The sequence below is a fragment of the Macaca mulatta genome, chromosome 17 (assembly GCF_049350105.2).
Source record: "Macaca mulatta isolate MMU2019108-1 chromosome 17, T2T-MMU8v2.0, whole genome shotgun sequence".
NCBI classification, from domain to species: domain Eukaryota; kingdom Metazoa; phylum Chordata; class Mammalia; order Primates; family Cercopithecidae; genus Macaca; species Macaca mulatta.
In genome coordinates, this window is record NC_133422.1 from 16389968 (window position 1) to 16413464 (window position 23497).

Consider the following 23497-nt stretch of genomic DNA (forward strand, 5'->3'; position numbering starts at 1 on the left):
AAAATGAGACTTACTTCCAGGGAAATGGCTTGTTGCACACTCAGTAGAAAATGCAGTGCCCCTCTCTCAACATCTATGCACCAATGTTTATCGGTGTTTTCTCCACCTGGGGTAGATGGCTCTTAACTCTCTTTTTTTTTTTTGGAGACAGAGTCTCACTCTGTCACCCAGGCTGGAGTGCAGTGGTGCAATCTCGACTCACTGCAACCTCCACCTCCTGAGTTCAAGTGATTCTCCTGCCTTAGTCTCCTGCCCAAGTAGCTGGAACTACAGGCGTGCACCACCATGCCTGGCTAATTTTTGTAGTTTTAGTAGAGATGGGGTTTCACCATGCTGGCCAGGCTGGTATCGAACTCCTGACCTCCAGTGATCTGCCTGCCTCAGCCTCCCAAAGTGCTGGGTTTACAGGTGTGATCTTACTCTCTTTTTACAGCAAAGACTGTTACACTGCCCAATCATTTCCAAGTTATACCCCTTGAGAATTACAAAGAATGTTAATAGATGCTACTAGAAAAACAAAACTTGTTATTAAAAAGCTTGAGAGTCTTAAAGAAAAACGTAAAACACTTTAGGGTACTTCAAGGTTATAACATGAAATCCTGATTTGGGTTTATAATCTGGCTGCTGCCTGAATCTGTAGCCTGTCCCTGAATTCCTCCCATTTAAACTTCCAGAACCCATCAGCTCTCAGCACCTTTGAGTGGCACCTCCCTGCACGCTGGCCTGGCTGCTATCACTCTGCCAAGTCCCACCCAGGTTCCGCATGTCTGTGCTTCCACCATAGCTCAGTTCTCCTGACTCTTCACTTCTGTCCCTCACATGCCTCACACTACTACTAGAGAAATGTTTGCTGAAGAAATGGATGAATGAATGAAGCCTTTCACCGAACAGAAGGATGGGGACGAGGAAGGCAGGGGCTTAATATCAATGGAATATTAAAGAAAAACTCTTAACTATGCTCTTCAGCTCTTGGTTTTTCATGTGATACATTATGCATCCTGATTAAATCACGAAGGAACAGGCCAAACCCTACCTCCTTACGGCAAAGAGAAAAATTTACTTTTATTTTTAACTCTATTAGACATGTAAATACCCTACAGCATAAAATCTATACGAATATATTCTTCCTCCCACCTGTGACTCATTCTTCTATGAATCAACTTTTCTGTTACTACTAGATTCTCTTTCTTGACACATGAGCACTCTAATGAGAAGCTGATTTTTTTTCAGTACCATAGAAATTTGTTTTAAGGGGAAGGGGAAAAATGATTCCAATAAAATGTCAGCCCATGGTAGAGTGGAAAATGTATGCTTACGAAGCAGGGCATACAGGTCCAAATGGGTATTCTGCGTTCACGATTTAGGAACTGGAAAATTGCTGTACACAAATGAACCCATATCACCAATAATCTGTGTCTCCATGCCTAGATAAAGCTTCTAAATCCTCACAGGCTCTGTCACTTCACTTTATCCTGTACTGCAGTCCCTCAGGGCTGCCATCACCAATACTGAACGGCTAATGAATTTTTCCTGCTCCTCTGCTCAAGTACAACTGAAAGATTGTGTGCTAAAACTTCCAATCAGTAAGAGGCAAGAAACAAGGACTGCAATAATTTTCTGAAATCACACACCAGGAGGTCTGCTTTTCACTTGCTCATCCAATCGTTTTTGTGTCCCCCTTGAGTTTAATATAAACCCAACTTCAAAGTTAAGACATGTCCTAACTTACTCTTTATATGATTTATGTTCATGAGAATCAGGACTGTATGGAGAAGGTAACTAACTATCTTGTATGACCACCTATAAGTTATGCTTTCCTTCTCAAAAAGATTACCACTGTCATCTAACCTGAAAAGTTGAGAAACAGAATCTAAGATAAGATTTGTCTTCTTGGAAAGTTCTATTGGGTTTGGCCTTGTGCAACGTAAAGCATTCATACTAAAATTACATTTGACATAACTCCCCTGTATATACACAGAGTCGCATATGCATGAAGGCACTAAGTACCTAAACAGTCGAATTATTTTGTAAAAAGAAGACCGTGCCCCACTCAAAACATCATAATTTGGTTAGTGATAGAACTGCTTTGAATAATACAGCCATAAAACTTAGCCTTGAAATTATCTTGACTTCATGAAGTTGCAATCAATAAATACTAAAGAAATGTATAAAGGCATCTATATTCATTTCTTGTGGCTGCTGTAACAAATTTCCACAAACTTGGTGGCTAAAAACAACATAAATTTATTCTCTCACCATTCTGGAGGCCAGACGTCTGAAATCAAAATATTGGTAGGACCATGCTCCCTCTGCAGGCTCTTAGGGAAGAATTCTCGCTTGCGTCCTCTAACTTCTAGTGGCAGTCGGCATTCTTTGGCTCATGGCTGCATTCCTCCAATCTCTGCCTCCATCTTCACATCATTATCTCCTCCTGTGTCAGTCTTTAATCTCCCTCTGCCTCTCTCTTACTAAGATACATGTGATTGCATTTAGGGCCCAGCTGATTAATCCAAGATAACCTCCTCATCTTCAGATCCTTAAATTAATCACACCTACAAAGACCCTTTCTCCAAATAAGGTAACATTCACAGGTTCTGGAGATCAGCACATGAATATTTTGGGGAGAAGGGGGCATTTTTTGGCCTACGATAATATCTGAGTATTTCCTTAAGAGTCATGAGTGATGTTTTCAGTGAGGAATACTTTGGTTTGCCTCAGGTTTGGCAATATAGAAAGAGAGGATTAGGGTTTAATCAATGCATACAAGGCAAAGATTATACCTAATTCAATATTCAGTTCAGTACCTGGTATGGAGATATGGCGTCTGACAAACCAGCCCTGAGCACTGTCTTTATGTTCAAAGCAAAATCAAACCCAATTTGCTTCTTTCAGTGCAATTTGTCTGCATTATCCCAGGATCAGGAATTGCTCACTTTATTACCGTGGGGCCATCTTTCTAAGACACAGTCAACATTTTTGACCCATTCAATTCCAATTAATTCTACCTATTTTGCAGAAGAATATTTGATATAATATTAAGAAAATATTGAGTTTTTTTTCACCAAACCTGTCATATAATCACCCCTAAATTTCCTCCAGTTTACCTTCAGTGCCATATTATTATGTTTCCTGTGTGTGCCATGATATTTTTTTAAAAGATTGAGAAGCCCTGATACAGAGAGATAAGTAGGCCAAAAATAAGTCCTTATGGAATATCTACCTTGCAAGAGAGGGGTTGATGAAGAAGAGAGAGAGAGCAGCTATCCAGCGTTTGGGAGACAGACTCCTCCTCATAAGGTGGAAAATTCCCTGAAGGAAACATTTAGAGCTGGGCTGCCAAAACAGATGACAGCTGTCCACAATAGGTCGATAATGTCAAATGCCACTGAAAGATGAAGTACAGCTGAAAAACATCCACTGAATTTGGTAATTAGAAAGCACTACAGGCCAAGTATGGTGGCACATGTCTATAAACCCAGCACTTTGAGAGACGAAGGCAAGAGGATTGCTTGAGCCCAGAAGTTCAAGACCAGCCAGGGCAATATAGGGAGATCCTACCTCTACAATAATTTTTTTTAAATTAGCCGGACATGGTGATGCATGCCTGTGGTCCCAGGTACTCAGGAGGCTGAGGTGGAAGGATCACTTGAGTCCAGGAGGTCAGGAATGTAGTGAGTCATGATTATACCACTACACTCCAGCCTGGGAAATGGAGAGACTCTGACAAAAAAAAAAAAAAAAAAAAAAAACACAAAAACAAACAAACAAACAAAAAACAGGAACCAGTAAGATCAGTGGACTGACAGGAAAAGGCCACAAAGCAGAGAGTTGAGGCACGCATCGGGGGAGGGGAGGTGTACACAGAAAGAAGATTCTTTAAGGAGAAAGAAGATTCTGTTATTTCAGAAGATTATTGTTGACAGTGATGAAAGTAAATAGTGGAAGGTGGAGGGAGGCTTTTTGTGAGGTGTCAGACTTGTGTTTCTACCTTGAAAGTAAATAGTAAGTCCAGAAGGAGAGTTTAAAGGTGCAGATATTGACAATGGCAGACAAAGGCATACATTAAATAAAGGTTTTACAGAACCTGGAAGGAGTGAGATTGTGCTCAGGGAAAAGGATTGGTCTTGGACAGATGTCCACTGGCTAAAAAAGCAGTAAGGATGTGACAAACAATTTTACCAATTAGAATTCAGGAAGTTGAATGTGGCTCTGCCTGGGATACCTCTTCTCTTTGTTTCCAATGAATATAAACTGAGGAATATTAGAAATGAGAAAAGGTCATTGGATTTGGCAATTGGAAGGTCATTTGTGACCTTTGCAAGGGCAGGTTTAGTGCTTCCTTCAGCCAACAAATATTTATCATCCTGGTGAATGGAGCACTAGACAGGACCTTGTAATAGGACCAACAGGTTCATATGCCTGCTGCACAGTAACAGACCAATATACTAAGACAGCAGGGTTTGCAGCAGAGAAAGAGGTTACTGATTGAAGGGCAGCTGAATGAGGAGATGCGAGGAGACCTCCCCCAATCATCTCCTGAGAAGTTCTGGGTTGGAGTTTTTAAGTATATTGTAGGGGACAAGAGGCTGAAAAAATTGGGCCGTTGATTGATCAGGGTAAGAGGGATGAAATCCTCAGGATGTGGAAACTACATTCTTTAGTGAGTCAGTTACTCACAGGGTCCTTCAGACCAGCTGATGTTGGTAGTTTCACTGGTTTGCAGGACCTGAAAGAATATCTCAAAGGGAAAACTTAACATTTTACAATGTTCACGTTACATAGAATCTTGTAACAGGATCTACTGATTCTGGGGCAATAAGTAAACAACTATGAGGAAGCAGGTCAGAGAGCAAGCTGACCTAATGATTAATGCTGAATGCCTTGCAGCTTGATTTATTTTCATTCTGCCTCTCCCTTCTTCCTTGATTAATTTTATAATTTATAGGGATGGTTTCAACCTCCCAAGACAGGAGACTTGGAGTCCAGATTTAACTCTTTACCACACTAGCTCTTCATAATGAAGGCACCATTTGGGGCACTTATTCCCCCAAAATGAAGAAGTTGGATGAAATGACGGCTAAGGTCATGTCCAACACTTACTTTGTGTATCTGTTCTAATACTATGTTCAAGGCACAAGGCTGGTCATGGTATGAAATTTAAAGATCCAATGAGAGGCGGGGATTTGGACCTTCAAGGACATCAGAGTCTCTAAAAACAAATAATTCCTAATAAAAAGTCATCCTGCAGTGTTCTTTTCTGAGTCAAGGTCTGCTGTCAGAGAGAAAGCATTGAAATTTCTATTTCAAGAGAATAAAATGTGACCAATTTCTAACATGATTTTTAAAAATTCCTCAGTGCCAAGCAGCCTGAAAATGTCAAGACTTTTCACTACTTGATAAAGTTATTTCTCAATATGAGAAATGTGAGAAAAGAATGAGCCATAATTGAGGGAATTTACCTAGTGAGCAAACTGAGTATTAATTTGAATATCTGCTTGGGCCCCTTGGGATGTTTAGCACAATGCACTAGATGGAAAGTTGTGATTGCACATTATATCTTTTGAGACAAAATAACTTCTGCCAATTCTTGAACTAAAGGAACAGAAAATACAAGCACACATAATGAGGACTGTAGAAATTTGATATTAAAAGACGTATTATGTTGTCTGATACATCTTCCTGTCAACATGTTCATTATAATGTGTTCTTTTATTCTGCCCTATTCAGAATTTCTAGTTGTCTCTACATTGATTTTACACCTCCCACCACAAAGCTTAGAAACATTGACAAGCATCCTCATATACTCTAAAACGATGCAGTATGAGGAGGAGGACATTTCTATTGCTTGGATTTTCATAAAAATGCTCACATGGTTAATTTGTTCAGCTCCAAGTCTTTAGTAACTTGTCACTCCTTTTGAATACTCCAAAGGATGCTTAGCTCTGATTAGATTGAAGGTGCTCCTAAAACAACAGAGGTATGTTAGAATGTGGATTACTCCAGAGGTGTGTCAACACCATTCCAGTCCATTGTTATCAAAACCAAACCACCCACCATCAGTAACTAGTTGTCCACTGTGGTAAATTTGTAGGTGGCACTTGCTGCCCCTCCTCCTAAAAGCCCCTGCTTCTCCTCTAACAGCTCTGAGCTGCCCCATAAGAGGATGGAGTCACTTCCTTCGTTCACTTCCCACACATGATTGTGTTGTAGGAGAGGTGATTGGGCAGCCAATGAACTGTGGGATTTAGGGTTCAGGAGACCTGGCTGCAAGTCCTTCTCCTTCCATTTATTGCTGTGTGATGTTTAGCTATCACCTCATCAGAAGCCAAATGTATTCCTCTGTAAAAGTTAATAAAACCTGAGTGATCAATGTGTGATGTTGGGTTGCTGTGAAGAAGGAAAAGAAATAGTCGACAGAAGAGCACTTTGCAAACCACTCTATGACCTATAACTTGCTCTGAGAGAGAAGACGAAGCTGAGCAACCTCAGTGCTGTCCTCTCAAAACATGCAAAACTTTTCCTCTGAGCCAGGTCCTCACCTGCCATGGAGCTGTCACCACTGCTGCTCTGCTGGGTCTGTGAAAGAACACAGGTGCATGGAGGCAGGTGCCAGCCCTATCTCCTGCAAGCCTGTCCTGACATTCTGGTATCTCCGGGCCAGGCTTGCTGGCAGTTGGGCTAGCTTGCTGGGGTAGTTTCAAGTGACTATTCTGGAGCCTTATTTTTCAGAATTGCCAAAATTGCAACGGTGGTCATTTTAAGCATATTTTTATCCTGTATATAACAAAGCAGATACTATTTAACAAGGAATCATAGACTGATTCCTGTTCGACAAAAGAAATAATCAAGTCAAAAAAAATATGACATTTTACCATCTCCTTAAATGATCAAAGGACTCCTAATTGTGTCTAATGTACTTATTAAGTCAGTGCACACCTCCACCCCATTATGGGACCTGATATGATGCCAATCCCAGTTCAAGAGTAGTGGAGCAGTACAGAGTATATTCTGGAATTTTTTTCTCCCAAAAGGTCACTGCTGTTACCCCTGTTTGAGAGGACTTCAAAAAGTTCATGGAAAAATGAGATTAAAACATGAAAGAAAAATATACAAATTGTATTTTTCAACATAAGCTCCATCAAGTTCAAAATGCTTTTGTAAGCAATGACGCCAGTCATTTAGTTCAACCATAAAGAACCGAGGGGCCTGGGGATTTAACCATGTCAATGAAGTCTTTTTTATATTATTAACTGAATAAATGGATGCCCCTCACAGGTTTTTTAAGGGTTGGAAACAAAAAATCAGAAGAAGCTAAATCAGGACTGTAAGGTGGATGCCTACTCATTTCCCATCAAAACTTCAGCAAAAGTGTCCTTGTTTGATGAGAGGAATGAGCAGGAACATTGTCATGGTGGAGAAGGATTCTGTGGTAAAGTTTTTCCAGGCATTTTTCTGCTAAAGCTTTGGCTTTCTCTAAATACTCTTATCATAAGCACATGTTATCATTTTTTGGCCCTCCAGAAAGTCAACAAACAAAATGCCTTGAGCATCTCAAAAAATTGTTGCCAGGACCTCTGCTCTTGATGGATTGATTCACTTTTGCTTTAACTGAACCAGTTCCATCCTTTGGTAGCCATGGCTCTGATTGTGCTTTGTCTTGAGGATTACACTGATGAAGCCATGTTCCATTTCCTGTTACAATTCTTTGAAAAAAAAAAATGCTTCAGGATTGTGATCTCACTTGTTGGGAATTTTCACGGAAAGCTCCGCCCTTGTCTGCAGCTGATCTGGAGGCATCAGTTCTGGCGCCCAGCGAGTGGAAAGCTTGCTCAACTTTAAATTTTCAGGCAAAATTTTATAAGCTGAATCAGTTCAGATGTCTATAGTGTTGACTATTTTTTGTGCTATTAATCCTCAGTCCTTTTCAATTAGTGCACACACGAGATGAATTTTTTCCTCACACATTGATGTAAATGGCCTGCCGCTGTGGGTTTCATCTTCAACATCATCTCATCCCTTCTTATTTATTTATTTATTTATTTATTTTAACTGTACTTTAAGTTCTGGGATACATGTGCAGAATGTGCAGGTTTGTTACATAGGTATATACGTGCCATGGTGGTTTGCTGCACCCATCAACCCATCATCTATATTTTCTCCTAATGCTACCCCTCCCCTAGCCCCCCATTCCCCCGACAGGCTCCAGTGTTGTGATGTTCCCCTTCCCATGTTCATATGTTCTCATTGTTCAACTCCCACTTATGAGCGAGAACATGCAGTGTTTGGTTTTCTGTTCCTGTGTTAGTTTGCTGAGAATGATGGTTTCCAGCTTCATCCATGTCCCCGCAAAGGACATGAACTCATCCTTTTTTGAGACAGTTTCCCTCTTGTAGCCCAGGCTGGAGTGCAATGGCGTGATCTCCACTCACTGCAACCTCCGCCTCCTGGGTTCAAGCAATTCTACTGCCTCAGCCTCCCAAGTAGTGGGAATTACCGGCTCCCAACACCATCCTCGGCTAATTTTTGTATTTTTAGTAGAGACAGAGTTTCACCATGTTGGCCAGGCTGGTTTTGAACTCCTGACCTCAGGTGATTCCCCCACCTCCGCCTCCCAAAGTGCTGAGATTACAGGTGTGAGACACCACGCCCAACCATCTCATCCCTTCTTAAAGTGAGTTATCCATTTTTATCTTTTGAGGCGTTGTCCCATAAACTTTTCATAAAGCAATAATGATTTCACTATTCTTCCACCCAAGCTTTACCATAAATTTGATGCTTGTTCTTAAATTTTAGCAAAATTCATGTTGCTCTGATAGAGGATCTTTTCAAACTGATGTCTTATCCTTCTTAGTGCCTTAAACTAGATCCTGCTCAGATATGTCATAACAAGTTGGTATAAGTGTGTTTTGGTGCAAAAAAATTTTGAAATCCATGCATAGTTTTTTCATAATATGCATTATTCCTGAATCTTTGAAGACCCCTTGTAAAACCTAATAAGCTTCAATTGAAACCCCTGAATTAAGTTTTCAAATATTCTGGGATTACATAGTTATCCTTTTAGTCAAATGATGATTCTAATAATAGATATACATTTTTCGTGTTATCCGAGATTGGCTCTGACTGTATAATCTATCACTGGAGTAAAAAAGCTGAATTAACACAACTTCAAAAAACAGTATCCAGGATCACCAAAGTGAATTGCTCTGCTGTAAATATGTCAAATATGTCCAGCCTCTAAAGAAGGAATTATCACCTCAGAAAGCAACGTTTTAAAAAATGTATTCTATTAATATTTTCTTATAAATAAAATGACATCATTTGATGACACCACAGTCTTTAAGTGATCTGACAAAACATGAATCCTTTTCCTGCCAAATCATATGCCAAGATAAAGTTTTTGCATGCAATTCTACCTAGGTCATATATTCTTAACTCTTGAAGTTCCTTTAATCACCATGCACATTATAATTGTCCATTTTTATTGAAAGTATTTTATTTGACTCAATTTCATGTTCACTGTATGACTCAAAATAAATGTTATTCAATTACAAATAGAGTCACCCCATTTATTATCTCATTTGATTGTCAGATTACTGTCCCTTATTAGAGATGAGAAATCAGGCTCATAGCACGGTGCTGATGCAAAATGGATACGTACAACTGAGTGAATCAACGAATCGATCACAATTTATTTTAAGTGACTTGCCCATGCTTGAATTGCTAGAAGGATCCAATTTGAACCCATCACTTTGGTCCACTGTTCCTTCCACATCATCACACTCTCTCCTCTTCTCTTAGTAACACGAGAGAAATTTAAGCTAATTGTCACATCTAATATAAATTTATAAGTAATCACACTTCCTCTCATGCACATGTGGAAATATTAGTTCCAGATTCCGAGGAAATGTACTGAAATGATGTTCATTATGATTAATTCCTAGAAATTTTCTTGTCTCTCTCTCTCTCTCTGTCTCCTTTGGGTCTTCTCCAGCGAAGGTTTAAATTTTACATTTCAAAACAGACTGTTCCATTGTTTCATTCCTGGAATGTTACCCCTTGTTGAGAATCTCAACAAATCACATGTAGCTGTACAGTTGTGGGCTGGGAATGAGTAGGGGGGAATGTAATTTGGCAAACATTGCTTCAGAGATCTATGAGATATGTCACACAGATTGTGTGTCCTTCCTCAGTAAGATCTAATATAGGAGGAATAATACAGCAATCATAGAATAAAGAGGCTTCATCCTCCTTACCACAGAAGAAACTTTTATCAAAGATCTGAAGGTTCCAAATGAGCACACTCCTTAATCAAGCTATTTCTAGACCTCAGATTTCAATCTTATAATGCTGGACAGAAAGAGGATAGAGTATAAAGCATGCTGAGAAATAGAATGGCCACTCAAGAGGCCCAGGAAGTTCAGGTTTTAGTCTTTTTCATTAAATGTTATGTATAATGATATAGCAAGCTCTAGGCAAACACCAAAGTGGAAATATAGCCTTATTCCCCATTACATTTCTTTCACAAAATGATGGCCCATTTTCTCCTGCACAAAGATGAGGAGACGCCGAATAGCATTGCATTATCCGTTGAGATTTCACCCTGAAGAACTTAAGTTTAAGCATATCCCATTGATTGCCTGGCATTAAAAAGCAGATAAGATTTTTTACCCTTTGAAACGAAAGACAATCAACAACCCAGGTGTGCATATTCATTTATGAAATCAACGGGATGCTGAGATCAGTTCTCAAGCTTCTATTTCACACATTTGTAGACTCAGGTGAGGGTCAGGCCAAGTCCCAAAACGTTTAGCTGTATCGCCTGGGAATGAAGGATTCCTCGTGAGAGTGAGGGGCAGGAAACATTATGGGTCAAATTAATAAAATGGTTAAAAGAAACTACTTGGGTGATGAATTGCTTTGGTTTTTGTATTTTCTGGCTAAATGAAGATTTAGCAGAAAAGCATCTGTTTAAATGCTTGTTGTTTTACTTATTTCTACACTGTTTTAGTCGTTTTCCTACCTTAATGAGTATGGCATATTAAAGCTACTCCGTGACAAGTTTGCACGGTTTACAGAAAGAATAGGGAGACAGTATCCATGTGAGTATTTTACAGGCAGTTATCGGAGTATAGACTAGAAGCAGAGGATGCCTTCAACCTCAAAAGCTCTAGGGTGTGGGAAGGAAAAAGGGAGGGACCTTTTCATGGCCATCAAGTATTTAAGTGATCTGATAAAACATGAATCATTTTTCTGCCAAATCATATACCCAGATAAAGTTTTGCATACAGTTCTACCTGGGTCATGTATTCTTTTTGTTGTTGTAGTTGAGACAGAGTCTCGCTCTGTCACCCAGGCTGGGTTGCAGTGGCGTCATCTCGGCTCACTGCAAGCTCCACCTCCCGGTTTCACGCCATTCTCCTGCCTCAGCCTCCCGATAGGTGGGACTACAGGCGCCCGCTACCACACTTGGCTAATTTTTTGTATTTTTAGTAGAGATGGGGTTTCACTGTTTTAGCCAGGATGGTCTCGATCTCCTGACCTTGTGATCCTCCTGCCTCGGCCTCCCAAAGCGCTAGGATGACAGGTGTGAGCCACCGCACCCGGCCCCAGGGTCATGTATTCCTAACTCTTATATAAATCTTTAGCTTTAAAGAACTTTAGACCTCAAAGAACAAAGAAGACAATGATAATACATATAAGTATGAGTGAGAGTTGCTCTTTGTTCATTTATGACTATCCTAAGAGTCCTTTAAGCATTGTATAAAATCCTTTCCAACTCTAAAAAATATTTATACATGAATAAATTCTTAATTGCAGCAAGTTTTTCACACTTCTAACTAAGAATCAACTCCATTATTATTTTATAATCTGAACAAAATTGCAAAGGAATACTGATTCCAGTCCAAGAAAGCCATTTTATGTGGATTCTTATGGCACTCCTCACCCATACTTGTGAGTCACAGGTGCAAAAACACACACACAAAAATTGTCACAAAATGTAAATATATTTAAAAACACCTTCTGTGTTAGTCCTTTTCCATTGCTATAAAGGAATACCTGAACTAGATACTTTATAAAGAAAAGATGCATTTGACTCTATGTCCTGCATTCTGGGCACACTGGTATGGGGTGTGGGCTCCCAAGGCCTCAGGTAGCTCTACCCCAATGTCATATTTCAGGCTTTGTGGGTCATACAGTCTCTGTTGCAATCATTCAACTCTGCCTTTATAGTTTAAGAGCAGCCACAGGCAAGATGTAAGGAAATGGTCTTGGCCATGCTCCAACAAGCTTTCTTTACAGAAACAGCAGACTGGTTGGCCAAGAGGGGGTCATAGATTGCTGATTCCTGATCTAAAAGTTTAATGGTGGCTGGAGTTAACGTTACTAAAATCCAGTGCAGGCAACTGGCAGAAGTCTGCATTCCTCATCTCTTTTGCGAGAGTGTCCCCACAGCATGGTGGCTGGCTCCTCCTGGAGTGAGCATACTATCCCTTTGATTACTTCTATTGGTCACACAGGCCAAGAGTGCTATATTGTGATAGGGGTTCACACAGGGTGTAGATACATGGAGGTAGGGATAATTGGGTGAGCGGTCTTGAAGACTGGCTTCCATATTTAATTCCCTAAAATAAATAATATTCCTACTGGTTTTATGTCTCTGATCATATCCTGACTGGTACTGGAGCTATAATAGTAGACATTTTAATATGCCAAAAAGACAGTGAATTTGGAAAAATGTTTTATTATATTCCAAGCAAATTCTAAATTAATCTAAATAATATTCATACTAGGCATACCTTGTCAAAAATTAACATTTCAAGAATATTTATAAATTTCTGCAAATATCCAAATAGGGAGGAGGAAAAACAACTTTCCTTAAAAAGCAGTAAAATCTCTCTTTTTTTTTTTTTAGAGACAGGGTCTTGCCCTGTCACCCAGGCTGGAGTGCAGCAGTGCAATCACAGCTCACTCTAGCCTTGACCTCCTGTGTTCAAGCAATCCTCCCACCTCAGCCTCCTGAGTAACTGGGCCTACAGGTGTGCACCATCACACCCAGCTAATTTTTAAAAATTTTTTTGTAGAGACAGGGTCTTGCTATGTTGCCCAGGCTGGCCTCGAACTCCTGGGCTCAAGCAATCCTCCTGCCTCAGCCTCCCAAAGTGCTCCAATTATAGATGGGAGCCACCACACTTGGCCTGCTTCCTCAGACTTCTTTACAACACTGAGTTCCTAAAGATAATGAAAAATTTGTAAAGATTTTGAGAGGGGAAACATAAACAAGAATTTCATTCCCAGCCAAAGTGGTGTTCACATGTGAAGGCAAAGACTGAGAAGGGAAACTACTCATGGATACGTGGCTGACTGAAGGAATTCAAAATAAAGAACTAAAAAGTAGGAAAACCAAAATAAATTAGGTACAGAAGCTTACATATAAATAACTGCTGTAAATATAATCACAAAACTCAATATAAAAACAAACCCATTGAACATAAGGGAACACAGGGTAAAGAAAATGAATAATTACATGTAAGTAACATGGGTCCATGCCTTTGTTTAACCACAGGAAGCCTAGGATGTCAGGGAAGAAAGTAATAGAAGTCAAGGCAGAAATCTGCCTCCCGCACAAGCTGGCACAAAAATTATATGTAAGCTAAGACCTGAAAGAACAGTCGGAGTTGGCTAGGAGAATGGGGGATATTCTAGTGGCAACAGCAGAAGCCCACTCTGGCTGAGGAAAATAGAAATCAGTTTATGGGCAAAATGTCAGAAGTTCGCAGATGCAGTTAAAGGGCAGGAAGGTTAGATTTAGACCGAGACAGACACAGTGACACAGGAGATGCAGTAAGCTTGTCAGGGCACTGCCTCCGAGATAATGAGCCCTAACCATGTTTCTGCCTGTGCGTCATTCCTCCTAAGACTCAAAGTCCCTGAAGAAAGAGCCAGATTGAACGAGCTCACGCCTGTTGCTGGCCAGAGGAAGGCAAGACGGTCCCTGATGGCCCCACAGAGACAGCTCACAGTCCGCAGGAGCCACAGGAAGGAAACTGAGATGCCGTTACCCATAGGAGAAGAATGGCTGCTAGGCAACTCCAAAATAGTCAATGCTCACTCCAGGAGGACTGAGGCTGGGGAGGGCAGCAGAAACCTATCACCAGGGCCTTTAAGTCATGCTAAGAAATGTGGATGTTTTTCCAAATGAAAATGGGGAATAGAAGAAAGGTTTGGAGCAGGAAAGTAATAGATTTGATTTCCATTTTAGAAAGAAAGATGGCTCTGGCAGCAATGTGAAGAGGAACAGGAGGGGGACTAACTGGAGACTGTTGCAGTAATCCAGGTAGAACAGGATGTGGCCCAGCTTATTAACTATGGGCTGCAGAGAAACACATACAGTGTGTCTAGAGAGAGTAAAGCAACATAGAACCAACAGATTTTGGTAACTGAGTTACCAATCTTATTATGATTAGATTATTCATCATCATCATCATCATAAGCAATAATAACGTAATAACAGTAAACAACAAATAAGAAACAATTTGATAATGGAAAGCTTTGTTCCCCCCCTCCAAATAATTGATGTGCTATGTGCGATTCATTAATGAGAACTACGTAAAACATCAGTTGGCTCACAACCAAATTTGCATCTGATTCACATCAGCAGTGTGCACTCCTGTCTTCTGTGATCTTTTATTCCTTGATCCTGACTTTTTCCATCTGTACTTGTTTTACTGGTACACTGTGTACGTATGCTTTTTTGGTAAAGTGTCCTAAAAGACCTCAAAACTACAAAATAAACAAACAAAAACTCATCATGCCCATATCCTCAATCAAAACCACTTTCCTGTCTTCATAATTTGCTAATGGCTCCACCATTTCCCCTATACCTGGAGCCTGGAAACCTCAAGTATCAGAACCACTCCTTCTTGCCTGTCCTCCGTTGCCCACATTTAGATCTTCTGTACATGAAAAAGTGTTTGAATCAGTGCCTTACTTTTCATCTCTCCTTGCTTCGAGTGAAATCCTCCCTTTTCCTCTTGCTTAAACCTTCCATCAACTTCCTAACAGTCTCTCCTTGCCCTCTGACTATGCACCACTGCCAAGTTAAATTCCAATTATATTACTTTTCTGCTTTAAAACTCCGATGATTCACCAGTGCAAATAAATAAGGCATTGGCCAGTGACACACGCCTGTAATCCCAGTACTTTGGGAGGGCAAGGTGGGTGGATCAACTGAGGTCAGGAGTTTGAGACTAACGTGGCCAACATGGCGAAACCCCGTCTCTACTAAAACTACAAAAATTAGCCAGGTGTGGCGGCACACTCCTGTAATCCCAGCTACTCGGAGGCCAAGGCAAGAGAATCGCTTGAACCCAGGAGGCGGAGGTTGCAGTGATCCTAGACCATGCTACTGCACTGCAGCTGGGTGTAAAGAGTGAAACTCCGTCTCAAAATAAATAAATAAATACATAAATAAATAAAGCATAAACCCTTCCTTCTGTGTTAAAGATTTTCTCTCAGAAGATTATAATATGAAAAAGCTAGGAACACTTTCAGAATCCCCTAAATTGAGTACACATATCAGGTCTACTTTTCTTTGCTTCATCCCTTTTTCCAGGTTCCAGGTACATCGCTGGGTGTCTCATTCCTTTTTCTGCTGCTGTAACAGGATATCACAGACTGGGGAAATTATGAACAAAAGAAGTTTGTTTGGCTCACAGTTCTGGAGGCTGAAAAGTCCACAATCCAGGGGCCACGTCTGGCAAGGGCCTTCTTGCTGCATCACAGCATGGAAACTAGGTGGAAGGGCAAGAGAGTGCATGCAACAGAGAGCAAGAGAGTGAATGTGCCTTTGTAACTAACCTACTGCAGTGACAAGGGCATTAATCCACCCATGAGGGTGGAGTCCCCATGACCTAATCACTTTTTAAAGGCCCCACCCCCTCAACACTGCTGCACTGGGGATGAAGTTTCCAGCACGTACACTTTGGAGGACTTATTCAACCATGACCCTTGCTTCTCATTCATGGAGGAATAGGAGGGAAGAGTCCAAACTTCACTCTTGGGCCTTGGCAGCTCTAGCCCATCCTTTTCCCGTCCTCTTCTTTCTGGGGTCAGCCTGCCTGCTTAGCAGTGTGAGCCTCTCTTAGCCTTGGTGTAGGCTTAGTGAAGAAGCTCTGCTTCTGGGAGGAAAGAGGGCCAGGGGAGTGCTGGATTTACACCTGATGGGAAAACCTATCTAGTTCTGGGGTTTAGTATCAAGAATTCCATTGGTGGCCGGGCGCGGTGGCTCAAGCTTGTAATCCCAGCACTTTGGGAGGCCGAGGCGGGTGGATCACGAGGTCAGGAGATCGAGACTATCCTGGCTAACATGGTGAAACCCCGTCTCTACTAAAAATACAAAAAACTAGCCGGGCGTGGTGGCGGGCGCCTGTAGTCTCAGCTACTTGGGAGGCTGAGGCGGGAGAATGGCGTGAACCCGGGAGGCGGAGCTTGCAGTTAGTCGAGATCACGCCACTGCACTCCAGCCTGGGTGACACAGCGAGACTCCGTCTCAAAAAAAAAAAAGAATTCCATTGGTGCCACATACCTGAGTGAATTTGGGAACCAAAAGCAGAACACATAGAGATGAAGGCTTCTGGAGGCTAGAGGAATTGATTGGGGTGATACAACCTTTGGGGAAACTACACCAAGCTCGGGCCACGCAGGAATTTTAAACATTGAGTTTTCTGCAGCCAATATTGCACCTTATGCCTGATTTTTACGAAGATGGCTTTCAGCTGCTTCAGCCTGGACAAGTGAGTTGAAGTCTCAAGCTCCTGGAAGATTCTGACCTAGTGGTTGAATACACAACCAAGAGGCTCTTTCTAGATTGCCTGGGCTGCAGGCACCGACCACTTCAGTGATCTCGGTGGCGTTAGCAAAACTAGCCACAAAGGCTTTAGCAAGCAAACTTGAGTTTAAATTGAAAAATAGCTTAGTCTGTGGGCAGCTGCAGATGGCCTTGAATAACACAAGCACAAATAGGCCTGTGGTTGCAGCCAGGACTGACAGAGGAATAAATAAATCCAGAGATGGTCTTTAGAGTCCCACTGAGGTTTTGCCTTGAAAGAGGCAGAGTTTCAGCACACTGCTTGGCGTTTACCACGATTTTCACCCAGGTCTATAAAGAAGGTAGGTTCCACATGGGTCACAGAGCAATAGCATGTGAGATTCTAGCTTTAACTTACTAGTGTTAGGTTCAAATAGGTAGTAAACGATCTCACTTTGAGTAGACCCAAATTCTATTCTACATGTAGAGCCAAGGTGGAAACTGTAGCGGAATTAATCCTTAATTAATCTTTAATTCATGTGACTGATAAACAGTGTTGAGTCACCCCCAACCATGTAAACTCAAGTTGGCCCTGAATTTGTTAATTTCATGAATTTAAACCAAGGCTTTGGATTTCAGACTAAAATTATGCATTCAACCTAAAAGGGAGGTACATTTTATTAATAAAACAATAGGAATAAATGGGCACCCTCATTGAAAAATATGCTATCTTCTTAGATAACAGTAGAGAAATAACTGAAAGAAACTATCACTGTCCCAATAAAAAGACGGATAATTTTTCAATGCGGACTCTGAGGAACATCATTGCTTAAAATGTCACAGAAAAACTGTAGTCATATGAAAAACATGTCAGTCTTAATATCAGAACATAAGCAGAGGAAAATTGAAAATAAAGAGACAGATCAAGCTAAAGGAAAATTTCCTTAGGAGTAAGGTTGAGATATTAGAGAACATATTAAAGAGAAATTAAACTAAAATGAGATCTCAAAAGCCAGTATATATAAAAGGGAAAGGAAGGTGGCCGGACGCAGTGGCTCACACCTGTAATCCTAGCACTTTGGGAGGCGGAAGTGGGTGGATTGCCTGAGCTCAGGAGTTCGAGACCAGCCCAGGCAACACGGTGAAACTCCGTCTCCACTAAAATACAAAACATTAGCCGGGCATGGTGGCAGGTGCCTGTAATCCCAGCTACTCAGGAGGCTGAGGCAGAGAATTGCTCCACCTCCCGGGAGGTGGAGGTTGTGGTGAGCTGAGAATGCGCCATTGCACTCCAGCCTGGGTGACCAGAGCAAGACTCCGTCTTTAAAATATATAAATAGCCGGGCGCGGTGGCTCACGCCTGTAATCCCAGCACTTTGGGACGCCGAGGCGGGCGGATCACAAGGTCAGGAGATCGAGACCACGGTGAAACCCCGTCTCTACTAAAAATACAAAAAATTAGCCGGGCGCGGTTGTGGGCGCCTGTAGTCCCAGCTACTCGGGAGGCTGAGGCAGGAGAATGGCGTGAACCGGGGAGGCGGAGCTTGCAGTGAGCCGAGATCGCGCCACTGCACTCCAGCCTGGGCGACAGAGCGAGACTCCGTCTCAAAAAAAAAAAAAAAAAAAAAAAAAAAATATATATATATATATATATATATATATATATATATATATAAAAATAAATACAAATAAACAAATAAAAGGGAAAGAAAAATGCAGCAAGGTCTAACTTGTATGAAGGAGGGTGTTAGATGCAGGGAAAGTGTGTAGTTATTACTGGAACAGAAACAGTGATTCCAGAAGTTTCAGAGTTTTTTTTTAAAGGAGTGTAAAAACAAGAGTACACTAAAATGACATTCAAGAGGTCTAAGATCCAGGAAACTATTAAATGTTAGATTCTTAAAATTATTAATGGAAAGTCTATAGTAAATGCAACTGATTTTCTTGCCTTCCATCCTGCACCCTGGTAATCCATTCATTTCTAAGAAGCACACCTGATCATGTCAGTCCCTTGCCACAAACTACACATGCACACACACACACAGAGCACACACACACAGCACACACAGCACACACACATACACCACACACACACAGTACACACACACCACACACACACAGCACACACACACAACACACAGCACACACACACACACCACACACACAGCACACAACACACACACACAGCACACACACAGCACACACACACACACAGCACACACAGCACACACACAGCACAAACACACAGCACACACACACACAGCACACACACTCACAAACGCACACACACAGCACGCACACACAGCACACACACACACAGAGCACACACGCACACACACAACACATAGCACACACACAGAGCACACACACACAAACACACAGTACACACACATGCACACCACACACAGCACATAGCACACACACACAGCACACACACACAGCACACACACACAAACACACAGCACACACACACACCACACACACAGCACATAGCACACACACACAGCACACACACACACACCACACACACACAGCACACACACACAGCGCGCACACACACAGCACACACACACACACCACACACACACAGCACACACACACAGCGCACACCGCACACAACACACAGCGCACACACACACAGCACACACACACAGCGCACACACACAGCGCACACACACACAGCACACAGCGCACACACACACAGCACACACACACAGAGCACACACACACAGCACACACACACACAAACACACACACACACACAGCCCATGCACCTTTGCACCTTAGCATAAGACACAGTCTTTCCATGACCTGGATTCTATGTACCTCCCTGAACTGTTTCCTGATAAACTCCACCTCCGCATCCTAGATTCCAGTTGTACCAAACTATTTGCAAGCCTTGAGTATTATAAACTTGATAACATATTCATTCTGCCTACCATGTCCTTTTATCCTAGTCCACATGGATTTTACAAGACTCAGCTTACATATCACTTCTCCTAGGAGCCTTTCTACATTAGAATTACTAGTGAATGCAGAGCACTTACAATGTTTTATTTTTCTTATGTATTTATTGACTCTTTTTCAACTCTAAGCCAGTGGTTCTCAAAAGAGGAGATACAGCTCCTAGGAGACATTTCAAAAATGTAAGGGGTATTTTTAGTTGTAATAAGTTTAGGGGTTGGGAGAACACAACAGATATTCAGTGGACAAGCCAGGAAGCTAGATACCTTGCAATATCCATATAGTTCAGTACAAAAAAATATAAACTATATGCATCATGTTCAACTTTGGAATGTTCCACTGGACTTTCTGTAGGTGAAAAACTTGTTTATAATTATCTGAGTTAAGATTCAAACTCTGAGCCAGGTGCAGTGGCTCACACCTGTAATCCCAGCACTTTGGAAGGTTGAGGCGGGCAGATCACCTGAGGTCAGGAGTTCAAGACCAGCCTGGCCAACATGATGAAACCCCATCTCTACTAAAAATACAAAAAAAAGACTTAGCCAGGCATAGTGGCGCTTGCCTGTAATCTCAGCTACTCAGGAGGCTGGGCAGGAGAATTGCTTGAACCCAGGAGGCAGGGGTTGCAGTGAGCCGAGATCACGCCACTGCACTCCAGCCTGGGTAACAAGAGTGAAAACTCTGTCAAAAAAAAAAAAAAAAAAGATTCATACTCTGTTTTATATCAAATCAAAAGTATTTTTGCATGATGTTATATATTGAATTTCACAGGAATATAACTACCATAAACTGAGGAAAGAATGTACTTGGTTTATGTTCAGAACTTTATCAAGAGTTGTTTCCCATTTCAGAAATCACATCACTATGGGCACCACTGAGGGTGGTATTTGAGTCACCAACACAACACTCCTGTATCCATCTGCATTTGTCGATGAGGCATTCATGGTGACTGCAAGTAGATGTACAGATTTCCTCATTTAGCTCTTATTTCAAAATGTCAAATATAAATTTTAAATGTGGGCAAATATTCAGTCGAATATATTAAATTGGGTTTTACAGCTTTTATGCAGAAATGAACAGTCACCGATATGTCTATTCCGCCAACACATTTTTTTCTAGTTAAGCCAACGAACCCATCAAGAGTAAGTGAACATTTTACAAAGGAACATGTTGATCACATTGGCAAAGCTATGTGTGTGTGTGTGTGTGTGTGTGTGTGTGTGTATATATATTTATTTATTTATGATATTTAAGGAAAACTGAAAATTGCTATAGTGTCACTGGAATGTTCAAGAATGTTCTCTGCAAAAGGAGGTAAGTCTCACTGGTTCTTACAGAACAACATAAAAGATCATGCAATATGGTACATCGTACAATATTCTAAGAAAATTAGTTTTATAAGCTATATAAGAGATTAGTACAAAGAGGATAAAAAGAAATCCAAACCAAATAATTTCTCTATCCCATTGTAATACTGCTTTAAGAAGATGGTAAAAGATATTGAAATCAATTGCATAATGCAAATAATCTTGATTATGAGTGGGCAAAAGTAACCTGGATAATCATAAGACTGTAATATTTGCATCTATAAAGTGTGCAAGGACAGAAAAACTATGCAGAAAAGATTATTTTCAAAATTACTAACCATGAATGCAAAAAAATTGTCAATATTTGGAACCCTAAAATTAATTAAAGGGAAAAAAAATTCCTTTTCCAACATCATTGCTTATTTAACAGATGGAGCACCAATACTGTAAGTTTAGAGCCAACTTTAAAAACAGGTACCAGATACTTTAACAAATCATTTTATTATTCATCAACAACTTAATTACCAAGTCTCGGAGAAAGAGATAATCATCAATGAATGTTTTAAAATAATCCCTTCACTGACAGATTATTCATAATCTTTCAAATGTCATTTAAGTGTTTGAATGTCATGTTTAAATAAGATGGTTCACCAAGCAAATATTTTTAAAAGGTTTGGCTCACATTGTGGACCTTTATGGATCTTTAACATGATCAATAAAAAAAATATATAATTGGAAATACTGCAAATTGATGAGATATAGCCTTCAAGCTTATTTGAAAAGATCTTCATTATTCAAATTATAATTTTTTAATTTATATTTTGTATATTAATATATTTATTTTCAAATATTCAGAAAAGTTGAAAGACTAGGGCAAGCTTGTCCAACCCACAGCCCACGGGTCACATGTGGACGAGGACAGCTTTGAATGCTTTGAATGCGGCCCAACACAAATTCGTAAACTTTCTTAAAATATTATGAGTTTTTTTGTGATTTTCTTTTTAGCTCATCAGCTACAATTAGTGTTTGTGTATTTTATGTGTGGCCCAAGACAGTTCTTCTTCCAATGTGGCCCAGGGAAGCCAAAAGATTGGACACCCTTGGATCAGAGCAAGGAACACCCATAGGCCTGCCACCTACATTCAGCAGTTTCAAGTATTTTGCTATAATTGCTTCCTGTATGTTTGTATAATTGACTAAAACATTTCTAAGTAAAATGCAGTGCCATGCTATTTCATCTCTGAGTTCTTAACCATGAATCTCCTAACTATAAGGATATTCTCTTGCATAATCACAATGTTATTACTATACCTTAAAAAATTCAAGAGTGGGCCTCAGCCTGGGCAAGCCTTCCCCCAGCCGACCTCTGTGCCCTAGAAACCATAGGGACCCAATGGGCCAGCTCACTTGGGTGGGTGTGGTGGCACCAACCATGGGTACTTTAGAAGAAGGCTTCATTGTGCCCTTCTTCTCTGACTCTGATGCACATTTTGATGCTGTGGTTGGATATTTAGAGGACGTTATCATGGATGAAGACTTCCAGTTATTACAGAGAAATTTCATCAACAACTACTACCAGGAGTTTGAGGACACCGAAGAGAATAAACTCACCTACATACCTATTTTTAACGAATATATTTCTTTGGCAGAAAAGTATATAGAAGAACAGTTGCTGGAGCAAATTCTTGGCTTTCACATGGCAGCTTTCACAACGTTACAGCACCACAAAGATGAAGTGGTTGGTGACGTACTCCAAATGCGGCTCACATTTACAGATTCTCCAGCTTTTAAAGAAATGTTTCTGGACTGCAGAGCAGAAAAAGAAGGCCAGAGACTGGACTTAAGCCGTGGTTTAGTGGAGACTTCATTGTGCAAATCATCTTCTATGCCAGCTTCCCAGAACAATCTGCAGCACTGGGACCTACCTCCAGACAGTGAATGGGATCATTCTCAATGTCACAGGCTCAGTAGTTCAATAGGCTCGGCTCATGATGACAGAACATATCCCGGAAAAACTGATTCTGTTCTACAACTCTTCATTCGCATTAAGCATTGATAGGTAAAAGCCAACATGACCTAACCCTCCTGGACCTATTTATCCTGAAACATCTTATTCGGTTTTTCTTGTTTGTTTTGTTTGTTTGTTTGTTTGTTTTTTGAGACAGGGTCTTGCTCTGTCACCCAGGCTGTACTGCAGTGGCCCAATCTCAACTTACTGCAGCTTCCACCTCCCTTGTTCAAGTGATTCTCCTGCCTCAGCCTTCCAAGTAGCTGGAATTACAGGCACCCACCACCATGCCCAGCTAATTTGTTTGTATTTTTAGTAGAGACTCAGTTTCACCATGTTGGCCAGGCTGGTTTTGAACTCCTGACCTCAAGTGATCCGCCTGCCTCGGCCTCCTAAAGTGCTAGGATTACA

General features: G+C 41.0%; 1 pseudogene; it reads left to right on the top strand.

Annotated features, from left to right (window-relative positions):
* The first annotated feature begins 22370 nt into the window (after positions 1-22370).
* On the top strand, positions 22371-23267 carry LOC695700 (ADP-ribosylation factor-like protein 2-binding protein pseudogene; annotated as a pseudogene).
* Positions 23268-23497: the final 230 nt, after the last annotated feature.